Source organism: Periplaneta americana, chromosome 15 (assembly GCF_040183065.1).
Source record: "Periplaneta americana isolate PAMFEO1 chromosome 15, P.americana_PAMFEO1_priV1, whole genome shotgun sequence".
Lineage (NCBI taxonomy): Eukaryota > Metazoa > Arthropoda > Insecta > Blattodea > Blattidae > Periplaneta > Periplaneta americana.
The window spans coordinates 152,608,766-152,621,383 of NC_091131.1; the positions used below are offsets into that span (position 1 = coordinate 152,608,766).

Below are 12,618 nucleotides of genomic sequence, written 5' to 3' on the forward strand. Positions count from 1 at the left end.
AAATTCAAGTTAACAGTTTTTCCTTATTTCTCAGTGACAAACCAGTTCTAATAATAATATTTCATATTTCAGATATAATAAATTATAATATTATAATACATTATAAAATTAAGTATCGAATTCGTTTAATATTTGTATATAATATAATATAGGTATATGGTTTTACTTCTCGTAAGAGTTTTGTTTTTCCATTTTCATCGCTATCAAATCATTACTATTTTAATTGTTGTTGGGGTCAACGCACTGCCATCGTGATCTAATACAGGCCGTAAGGCAGACCACGTGACTCGCTTAACAGCTGATCGCGAAGAGCGGTCTTTCAACCATATCAATTAGTTGCAGTACATGAAAAATAAAATATATTTCTCTGAAATGCAGTGTAATTGCGTCAGTAAAATTTTAAACAGTGATTGTGAGACACTTGAGACACAATTCACTTGCAACGTAAGGTATAATATTATTTTTGGTGTAAAAATTACGTTGTTGCAGGCAAAGTTCGTATGTGTAATACCTGCCTTTATTTCGATTAAACATTGCGCCCTTATGTGGTTAAGTGAATTTTTGGTGTTATAAACAGTAAATATGTGTAATAATATACACGTGAAAGTGAAACATTGACTGGGATGTAAAGTAAATTATGATTAGGCCTAAGTGCAGCGTTACTGATGCTACTCTTGTCTAATTCATTCTTGTTAGTTTACCGTATTTGTTTTATTAAATTTAAATTATTGCGCCCTTCTTATGTGTAAATAATCTACATTATAAATAATACGACGTTTGATAATATACACAATTTGAACTAAAAGCGAGATACATATAGTATATTGTCAAAAATTATACGGTACCTTATAGTTTTCATTACTGGTACAATATCTAGTATTGTAATTAATTGAAATAAAGCACGCTCACTTCATTACGAAATTCTTGCACATTCATTTAAGCACGTTTCAACAATTTTCAGTTGCATCGCACGCATATTTTGATGTGTTGAAAATATAGGTTATGTTTACTCTATCAGTACTTGCCTTATTTCTATATTCGCAATTATGCATCATAATTAAGCATAACGCTACGTATAACTTGTAAATGCAATTTGTCTACACTTCAATTGTATTTATTCGTTTCATACGGTACTTCAGTCTGATTAGTTTAATATGTTACCAGGCCTAAACTAGCGCTGAGGTAGTTCCCTTCGTATTCATACACCTTGCATATACTAATTAGTTCGGTTAGTTCAGGCTTTTATTATGCCTTGCTTAGAGGATTAAATGCATTCCCACAAAAAATAAATTCAACTGTTTTCAGTTCAGAAATTACCGGAACTACACCTCAGCGCTAGTAAGTAATATAACCGTATGTACATTTCATAGGAGGGAGTGCGGTGAATTTTCTACCTTTAAGTAAGGAAGATAACCATGTTCTGAAGTTTATCCTAAATATATTCTTCTTTATTAAATCTCAAAATAGCTTTCGTTCTCAACTTAAAATGTTGACGCAAATAGGTTATGTTAACATGCTGAATTCTCTTCACATAAAAATAACACAGTTTTATAATCCTGCCACATTATACAACAAATAAATGGAACTTATGCACATATTACATTGAATAACAATTTAATTGATTTATTTATTTGTTCCCTACTATACTGGGTAGTATTTAATTCTATTTATCTAACCTACCAGATGAAGTAACACACAACCGTACGTATCTACACTAATTTCATAGGAGGGACTGTGGTAATTTTCTACCCACAAGTAAGGAAGATAGATGTGCTAAATTAAAATCACAATATAAATAATTCTTCTTTATTAAATGTCAAAATAGCTTCCATTCCAAACTTAAAATGTTGATGCAAACAGGTTATGTTAACATGTAAAACTCCGTTCACATTAAAATAACACAGTTTTGTAATTATTTCTGCAACATATTATGCAATAAGAAGTGAACGTATCTTATACACACATTACACTAAATAAAATTGAACACCGACACGCATTAAAGTAATATATTTCACTCAGCTCCGTATACTCAAATAGAAAACCCCGACCCATCGAGTGACGTCACACATCCTGCATTACGGCCTGATGGCAGTGGTCAATGTCTCAACTCGCATTATAAAGGAACTCTAGAGTCTAGACATTACAGTTAATGACGGATTTATTATTTTATGGATCCAATTTATTTTATTTGAGTACATAATGTACCTAGATGTATTAATTATATGTGTTATATTTCCGCTGTGTCGACTGCTAGCTGGTGTGATGTCAGCGCCAATTCTAGGGAGAAAGCAGAATCTCACGCTTTAGCTGGCTTGAAGGTCAATGAAATCAGTCCGGCTACATCAAAGGTACCGACGCGAAGTGTCCATTCTTTATAATCCCTATTCGCTGGTAGGCCTACTTGAGTTGAGAATTTTCCATCTGATTTTAAATGTAGTCAACCGGCCGCAAGGGAATTTAAATATTCTCGTTTTGATATTGTAAGTTATATTTAAAACGTAGCCTATTTTTAAGTTTTCTAAATAAACTAATATAACATACACTTTATGATGCAGTTATGTATTGCATTCATGTTACTTGATTTTTAAGTATAAAACTTAGAGATCTTCCTCTCCTTTTATTAATTTTGTAGATGAAACTTCATTCTATACTATGTTGGCTTGGCTGCATTTTCATAATAGTTAGTAGAGATGGGATAAACTGTTCTTTTTAAGAAACAGTTTCGACTGTAACTGTTTCATGAATGAAACTGTTCCAAAGTAACAGTTTCAAAGAAACAATTTCATAAGAATAATACAACATCAGTGCCAACTGTTCCAAGTGTTCCAACTCTTTCAACCTCACAGCTGCTTCGGGAACATGTTTCAAAGCCCTTGAATCATCTTTAAATCACCTGTTCAGTGTGTTATGACAACTAAAGATAGTTTTCGTAGGTTACTGTTAAGGGTACAGTAAATAACTACAATTCAAAATAAATCGATTTTAGTAAAAATAACGCATATAACCCTAGGAGAGTTTAATAACGATGACATTAGCCGATGATATTTTTCGCGGTATATTAATAATTAACACTATGTCAGGGCACCATGAACATATTCTCCAACAATGGACAGCTAATAATTAGGAGATTTATTAGGGAATTTGATTCGTACAATTAAATTGCGCGATCCTACATAGACTACTGTTGCACGAAGGCCATGTGGAACATGGATATTATATCTACTTTCGATTGGAGGTCAGTGATAGCGCTACACATGGCCCTTGCAGACAACAAAGAAGAGGAAAACTGTTTAGAAACTGAACTGTTTATCTGTTGGAACCGTGTGGAACGTTGAAGTTATCACTGGAGCTTCTATGCCCAAGGTTGCGGGTTCGATCCCGGGCCAGGTCGATGGCATTTAAGTGTGCTTAAATGCGACAGGCTCATGTCAGTAGATTTACTGGCATGTAAAAGAACTCTTGCGGGACAAAATTCCGGCACATCCGGTGACGCTGTTGCGAGCGTCGTTAAATAAAACATAAACATAACAAACAAACATCACTGGAGCAGTGTAACCATCTCTAATAGTTAGGAGATGAACCAAAAGCTATGGTTCCATTACGGCGATCATCGCCGAGCGAACAACGCCGCTCGATTAGCTCTACGTGTAAATATACGGAGCTGGTTTCTTTACGACGTTCATCGCTGGCTGCAGCGATGTGCGTCAGCGTTCATCGCTCTGGATTGATTTGATTTCAAATTGAGAGCGATGTTCGTCGTACATTTAGAAAACAAAAGAATGGCGATAAAGCAATATGGCTTCAAAACGTGTATTTAGAACTTCTCAACAATAAATGATATTTTAATTAATTTTGTTTCCAGTCATCCTGCCTGTATGATATGGGTTCGAAAGTATATAGAGATGCCCATAAAAAATAAATGTTGTGGAAGGAAGTTGGTGAAATTATAGGGAAGGGTGGTAAAGAAACTTGTTTTCGAGATAGGATAATATGCGAATAGGTACATTAGAAAAACAATATTACAAATGAACTTCTTAATGACGGTGGTTATAAAAAATGCCGAATTGAGTGTTTTTAAGCAGGGATATATAAACAGGGTGTCAAGGGAATCTCTTCCATGAAATGTCAACCTTTAATAACGACGATTACAGTAATGTAGGTCCAATTAATTAGCCTACTTGAGACTATTCTAAAATTCAAACGAAGTGTGTCTTATCATTAGATTTCAGTTGAACAGCTTGGCCATAGCTTGAATATTGAAACCACTACAATTTTATAACGAACAATGTAATTTATTTTGTTGACATGATTTGCTCGCTCGGAAAATACAGGTATTTTTTTCCAGAAAAGCTAAAACAAAGAGGGCACAATATTCTTTCCCTTCACTGACTTCTGTGAGCTTTAGCTACATACTGTGTATTGATAAACACGGACCTAGTATTAGTCTGCAGCCACATGTATTTTCAATACGGAATAAAAATCATTTAATGCCTACCTATATATTCTAATGCCCTGTTGTAGCCCCACTCCACTTGTTAATTTACCAACATAACATGCGAGAGATCCAGGATGAATTACTGTAGCCTACCTATATGGTCAGTTTCCTTAGTATTGCTCCTGCACCTGTCGAGTATTATGTTTGTAACAAGCAGATGGAGGAAAGCTACATATTTCTGAAAATTATGGAATTTAATAAACATGAATAATTGTTTTAACATAATTGCAATATCATTTTACGGTACCGGTTGGCCTATCTTAAAGTAATAGACAATTTCTCGCTGGATGGTTTTTCAACAAATGAAGTAGGATTTCTCTTCACATCACATTCAATTAAAGGCAAAATAAAATTGAACTGCTCTATGGTAAGTGTAAAATAGTCTTTGAATTTAATTTTATCAGTAGGCCTAAGTATATGTCTACAAATTAGCGCATTGAAACATCCTTCTGTACGTCTGGTTTTAAACATATCATTGGTTTGGAGACTTCTGTCTATTGGTGTACATTATATTTAATTCGATCATATACTTCTTCCTGAAAAAGTAATACAGTCATTAATTTTTCCCTATTTAAAGCCATTTTAACAACTTGTAAATTCTCAAGTTCATTGTTCAACAGCTGGAGACAATCGATATTAATCTGCGATGTCCTCGATCGACTGATTGTCGATTCTTATAAATCGATTATTCCCTACAGCAAAGACGGCGATGTTCGCTGCATAAGGAAACCGCATAGCCGACGTTGAGCGCTGAGCGAACATCGTCAGCGTTGTTCGCTCGGCGATGATCGCCGTAGCGGAACCATGGCTTTAATGTTGCGACTGTGCAGTTAAGAATACATAGTTCTTTCTGTTCTTCTTATGTGTGTATCTGTGCATTTAGTTTTTAAAAAATTACATTTTTTTGCATATGTCGCAATTTTCTCTGGAACAAAGTGAAAGTAGACAGTTGAAATTTCACCGTTTCTTTCATTGTAGTACATCGGGGGGGTGCTCATACGACTATGCCCAGCATTGTTGCCAACTTAGCGGAATTTCCGCTAGATTTGACGGATTTTTAAGTTTGTCAGCGGGAAATTTTTGCATTTAGCGGATAGCCAGAGCTAGCTATAAGATACATTGTATTCTTCACCTGACATAATTAGGAACATTAAATCCAGACGTTTAAGATGGGCAGGGCATGTCGCGTGTATGAGCGAATCCAGAAATACATATAGAGTGTTAGTTGGGAGGCCGGAGGGAATAAGACCTTTGGGGAGGCCGAGACGCAGATGGGAGGATAATAATAAAATGAATTTGAGGGAGGTGGGATATGATGATAGGGACTGGATTAATCTTGCTTAGGATACGGACCGATGGCGGGCTTCTGTGAGGGCGGCAATGAACCTCCGAATTCCTTAAAAGCCATAAGTAAGTAAATAAGTTAGTAAGGGAAAGATGCGAAAATGGCTTAAAGTGATTTCACGGCAAGACTCTGTTCCAAAAGCAACTCCCCCCTATCTTCAGTCGTTTGTAGTTTATATTTCAGGGTAGAAGATTATTCTAATAATGGGAAATTTAGACGATTAAAACCAAATGCTGTGCCAACAATATTCCCTCATTATCCTAGGTATAAAGTGACAGATATCAAAATACCATGACGAACAGATACTAAAACTGACCTCCCTCCACCCAAGAAACGCAAATCTTTTAGCAGTAATGGTTTTTCACTATTTGAACAAGATGTTCCGAGTGGCTCAGCATCAGTTAATGACATTCCCTTCTTGCCAGTTGAAAATGACCATAAAGCGACGCAAACAGACGTTGTCAACTTTGACGAGCTAAAAATAAATATTAACAGATTGCATGTGAAAATTACACAACTTAATAAGGTGTTACAAGAGAAGCCAGATGAGATAACGAAAACAAGCGAAAAACTCCAACTAATTGAAAGAGATCCATTACATAAAGAACTGGAAAATGTAAAGAAAGAGGCCGATGAAAGCAGTATTCATGCAAAATTTATTCTAGATCATCGAAAGAGAATACCAAAAAAAAGACTATATTAGAAAATTTGTGTTCAGAAATTGAGCCGTTACTGTGTAGATGCCCTCTCTTGCAATGCCAGTTTGTGATGAAGGCGGTCAAAAACGACTTGCTAATATCATTACTGTGAAATTTGTTAAGCCACTTCTACCTGTAGATAACATTGCAGCAGCTTTAACTGAAAGCTTGTTCTTTCGAAGAATGCGGCTTATAATCCACTGAGTCGCAAAACCTTGAAACTATGATTCTTGAATCTGCAATATCAAGTGAAATGTTTCAGTGTAGTGAATGAAATTATAAAACTAGTACAAGTTATGGTAAATAATTACCCAAGTGATTACTTTGAAACATCGCAGTTTAGCCTAGAGGTGCTACTCGGCGATTGAACTACAAAATTACGTCTCTATCATCATGTTACTTAAACTGAACAGGTTACTATGTGTTACCTTCCCTGCTTTTAAACTCTCGCTTTTAACATAATTAACAGAACTAAACATAATAATACGTATTATTTATAAATGTTATTATTCCTCTTTAATCATTTATTTTATGCTTTTCCAATTCACTGCGGGCTAAAGCAGGGAGATGCACTATCACCTTTACTTTTTAACTTTGCTCTAGAATATGCCATTAGGAAAGTTCAGGATAACACAGAGGGTTTGGAATTGAACGGGTTACATCAGCTTCTTGTCCATGCGGATGACGTGAATATGTTAGGAGAAAATCCACAAACGATTAGGAAATCCTAGTTGAAGCAAGTAAAGCGATAGGGTTGGAAGTAAATCCCGAAAAAAACTATGTATATGATTATGTCTCGTGACCAGAATATTGTACGAAATGGAACTATAAAAATTGGAGATTTATCTTTCGAAGAGGTGGAAAAATTCAAATATCTTGGAGCAACAGTAACAAATATAAATGACACTCGGGAGGAAATTAAATGCAGAATAAATATGGGAAATGCCTGTTATTATTCGGTTGAGAAGCTTTTGTCATCTAGTCTTCTGTCAAAAAGTCTGAAAATTAGAATTTATAAAACAGTTATATTACCAGTTGTTCTGTATGGTTGTGAAACTTGGACTCTCACTTTGAGAGAGGAACAGAGATTAAGGGTGTTTGAGAATAAGGTTCTTAGAAAAATATTTGGGGCTAAGAGGGATGAAGTTACAGGAGAATGGAGAAAGTTACACAACGCAGAACATGTCAGCTGCATCTTGTGTACGAGTTTTGTGTATAATAATTTGTTATTTGTTATTTGGTGCGTGTGAAATATTTTCATTATCTAAGGCGATCATATTCCTCAGAGTCGAAGCCGGGATCTCCACTTACAGGGACATCACTTTATGAGCCATGGAAATCTTAGGATTTTTTTATTGTAAAACTGATTCTACAATGCAGTGTTATATTACTAAATACAAGAGTGTCATAGACTATCTAAATGACAGGAATTTTATTAGTGACTCATTTTTGTAATTGGCTTTACTTGATGAAATGCGAGACATGTTCTTTCGTGAGATATACAGTATCCTTTATATTACGTTAATTTATAAAGGAATACAAATTAAATATAAAAAGCAATAATTTAATCACATTTTAAAATTCATATAATACAATAACAATAACCTCTGAGTATAAATATGACCTTTTCTAGATTGAAAAATACAATTAAATTTTCATACAAATAGAGGCAACAGTTTTACCAGCAGAAAATGAAATGTGTAGTTTGAACATGTCTTGCTAATAATTTTCAACAATATTATGCTCTATATACTGCAATCTAGCAATTCTCAATAGTAATTTTATTGTGCAACATATTACTGAAGTTAAGGGCAGAGTGAATCAAAGAAAGTAAATAATTAGTAGGTATCTAGGTACATTTAAAGATATTGCATAACTGATAATGATAACACACATCAAATAATATAAAATACAATATTAAACTAATAGATACAGTGTTACATACAGACATACTATATGATGTACAGGGACATCATTTTATTTTTACTCACATTTATAATATTAACCTAGCTATATGTACCTTTGGCTTAAAGGTTGTGAACCGGAAACACCGTTTGCTATCCTCTTACACGACTGGAGTTCGATGATACTGGAGTAAGATACAAACAAATCACTTTACTAAGTATAGGAGGGAAGAAAAGTACTTCATCCATTTACGTAAAGTAGGAAATATCGCGATTTTGAGTTTGGTAATTTTCATTAGGTTTTTGTTTAATCAAAATACAGTACAGTATTAACAATAAGTCTTTTTACTCTCGAACTGAGCCGTCCATTCGGACGTAGGCTATTCATTATGCAGCGCATATTATACTGTCTACAGCACATTAGCGTACAATATACAGAATGAAGTTAAATTGAAAAATAATCATAATATGGATATTTAAACACATATTTTAAAATGATGGCCGTTCATTTCTATACAGGCTTCAGTTCTTTTTTGCATATTATCGCACATAGACTATTATATCTAATTCCAATTATCAGTTTCGTCTTTCGTACTAGTAACTCATGTTGAAATAATTGTATACCTACTCTATAAAAGAGTACCTTACGTAGATACTGTAAATTCAGTCTTCACTTCTGCCCAATCCGAAAAGATAAAATTATTCAGACATGCTATTTACTGTCCGTCCAAGTGCTTTTGTCGCAGGATCGTCGAAAGGGGGGAAATCACGTGAAAGTTAATTACTTAACGAGGCTCTTTTACTTAAGTTATTTTAAACAGTTGTAGACGTAGATGTCCAATTCCTAACAGAAATTAATGTTTTCAGAAAAGAGCTAAGACAGCCCAGCCACAAAGAGACGGGCAGAAGTGGGTGGGGGAAACCGGGATGCGACATAGGCAAACGGACGACAGTACCTGTGCGAGAATATGATTCAATATTGAAAGCGAACATATTTCTGGAACGTACTATACTCACTAACTCAGTACTGTTTGTGTTTACTATGATCGTAAGGGGACTTTGACGCTTGGTTCTGTGTGGAGAACGGTTGGAAGTTTACTAGTAGAGGGGGTGGGATTGAAGTACATTCAAAAACTCAGGTACAATAAAAATTGAAGTAAAAATAAAATGATGTCCCTGTATAAGACAGTCATAGTAGTACAATCTTCATACTGATTCGGACAAGTTACTTGATTCAGATTTTTTCCGGGGTTTTACCTCAACCAACAGAAGCAGAATTGCTGGGTAATTTTCGGCGTTGGATCTCGGCTTCATTTCGCCATCATTAATTCACATATCATCATTATAATCATCACCATCATCATCCATACCACAGTCCGGGTTATGTTCACAGTGCACTGTTCAGCAGTTGTACAGGGACATCATTTTATCCCACCTTTCTTAAATCCATTTTTATATTATCCTCCTATCTACATTTCGGCCTCCTGACAGGTCTTTTTCCCTCCGGCCTCCCAACTAACACTTTAAATGCATTTCTAGTTTCGCTCATACATGCCCTGTCCATCTTAAACGTCTGGATTTAATGTTCCTAATTATTATGTCAGATGAAGACTACAATGCGTGCAGTTCTGCGTTGTATAACTTTCTCCATTTTCTTATGTAAGTAGGATCGCTCTTTGGATCCCCAGTTAAGGACAGAAGCTACCGCACGCTGAGCGGTTGTCTTTGAAGTAAGACGGTCCCCCCAACCTTTTCTGCCCACTCGGGGGATGGGGTAATCTCTGTTTCCGCTTTCTGAGGCAAACATAAATGTTGCCAATTCTCCCCTGAATGCTAATACTAACTGCAGTCATTGTTAATATGTTCAAACAATTCACAAGTGTTTTTCTTCGCTGTTTTAATGTCTTCTGTAATTTTATTATTATTATTATTATTATTATTATTATTATTATTATTATTATTATTATTATTATTATTATTATTATTTCGGGGAGTATATTGTAAATTACTTAGTTTTTTACAACCCCAAGATAGCAATGATAGATGAACGGCAATTTTAAAGACATAATTAACTTCATTAGGACAATAATATAACCCTGCCCAACCCCATACCCATCAAGGATATCAAATCAGCCATGCAGTAAGAAACATGCAGTGGAGGAGCTCGCAGCCTCATATGGACACGTTGTGTTACGATTTCCTCCGTACCACTGTGTTCTAAATCCTTTGGGAATGTTAAATGTTATGTTTTTTTATTTAACGACGCTCGCAACTGCCGAGGTTATATCAGCGTCGCCGGTGTGCCGGAATTTTATCCCTCAGGAGTTCTTTTACATGCCAGTAAATCTACTAACATGAGCCTGTCGCATTTAAGCACACAAACGCCATCGACCTAGCCCGGGATCGAACCCGCAACCTCGGGCATAGAAGGTCAGCGCTATACCAATTGCGCCAACCAGGTCGACCTTGGGAAATGATCTGGCATCAACTGAAGTCTTATGTTAGGAAAAACAATATTATCCCGACTTGAGTCTAGTGTGTTAACTTCTGCGTGATGGAGCTGCAACAATCGGTCCTCATAATTGGTCCTCCTGTGTTCAACATGCAATTAAAACGGAAGGCAATTATATGAAGCATGACAGGAATAGTAACCAAGAGAGATTTGTGATTCATTTAGGAGAGAGTGACGACGAATAGAAGTAAGAGAAGAAAAAATCATATTTTATTACATAACATTTCAGATTTCGCTGCGAATTTAGACACAAAACACAAATTGACAATATTCTTTCCGTGTTGTTATTGTTATTATTATTATTATTATTATTATTATTATTATTATTATTATTATTATTATTATTATTATTATAGTCTGAGTATGAAAATATATTAGTTTGAAGAAGTTGACCGTACAATGATTCTATAAGGACCTTTATACACACAGTAACTCAAAATTAACAATTCATTAATTCGTGATTGATTGAATGAAAGTACAATTTATTGTATAGAAATAAATACACTGGTGGCCATAATTCTGGAAACTTTTTTTTGTACTGAATTATTATAACATTTGTATTGATTCACGGATTTATACAATTGAAAATGTTATTCATGACTGATCCGTTAATTTTGGGGTTGTAATAAAGGTATTATATTAAATCCTGAATATTTTAACAATAAATAATCATTACTATGTATTATGTTCTTGTCGTTTAAGATATAAATATTAATTTCAGATTTCATTATAATTTCCCATTATTTTCCTAATAAAAACTGGTCCATTGTTGATTTTAAGATTATTGTTGATCAGTAGAAGCATTGTTGAGCACTGTTGGCATAAAATATGGACATTATTAGTGTGTTTATATCATTAGTCTGACTTAAGATTTCGTTAGGTTAACACCTGATTGCTTTACAACAAATTTTATTGATCCTTTTATCACAATGGATGCACGAAAGGATTGGAAACGTTCTAGGGCAGTCACACTTCGAGAAGAAGTCTATACATTAAATTGCAAGGAAACTTGGTAAAGGTGCTACAGTGTCTGGAGTCCAGAAGGTATGGCAGAAGTACAAATCCACAAAATCTTGTAAAACAACACCTAGGACTGGTAGAAAACCTAAAATATGTCCAAGAGATGTGAGACAGATTTGTCGATTAATAATAATTAATACAGGAAATAATGAGAAATAATAATGAAATCTGAAATTAATATTTAGATCTTGCCATAATTCACGGATCAGTCACGAGTAACATTTTCGATTGTATAAATCTGTGAATCAATGCAGATGTTATAATAATTCAGTACAAAAACAAAAAGTTTCCAGAATTATGGCCACCAGTGTATACGATTGTTTCATACCCACGTGACGAAGTCAATGTAAAACGTGACAACTGCGCGCCTAGAAATTTCCGCACGCGTCCCTTAATGACCGGGTGGACAGTGCGGCAAAGTTCTTCTAGCAACAACAGAGACCGACTGCGGATCCTTTGAAAAATCCTACTATAACTTCATCCCTCTTAGCCCCAAATATTTTCCTAAGAACCTTATCCTCAAACACCCTTAACCTCTGTTCCTCTGTCAAAGTGATAGTCCAAGTTTCACAACCATACAGAACAACCGGTACTGTAACTATTTTACAAATACTAACTTTCAGCCTTTTTGAGAGCAGACTGGA

The 12,618-nt window shown here is 34.9% G+C and overlaps 1 long non-coding RNA gene across 1 annotated transcript in view; it reads left to right on the forward strand.

The window, feature by feature from the left end:
- Positions 1–297: 297 nt before the first annotated feature.
- Positions 298–12,618, forward strand: part of LOC138715682 (uncharacterized) — a 37,647-nt gene continuing 25,326 nt past the window's right edge. The window contains exon 1 of the long non-coding RNA XR_011336544.1: positions 298–444. This is a non-coding gene — a long non-coding RNA (uncharacterized lncRNA). The remainder of the gene's footprint in view (positions 445–12,618) is intronic.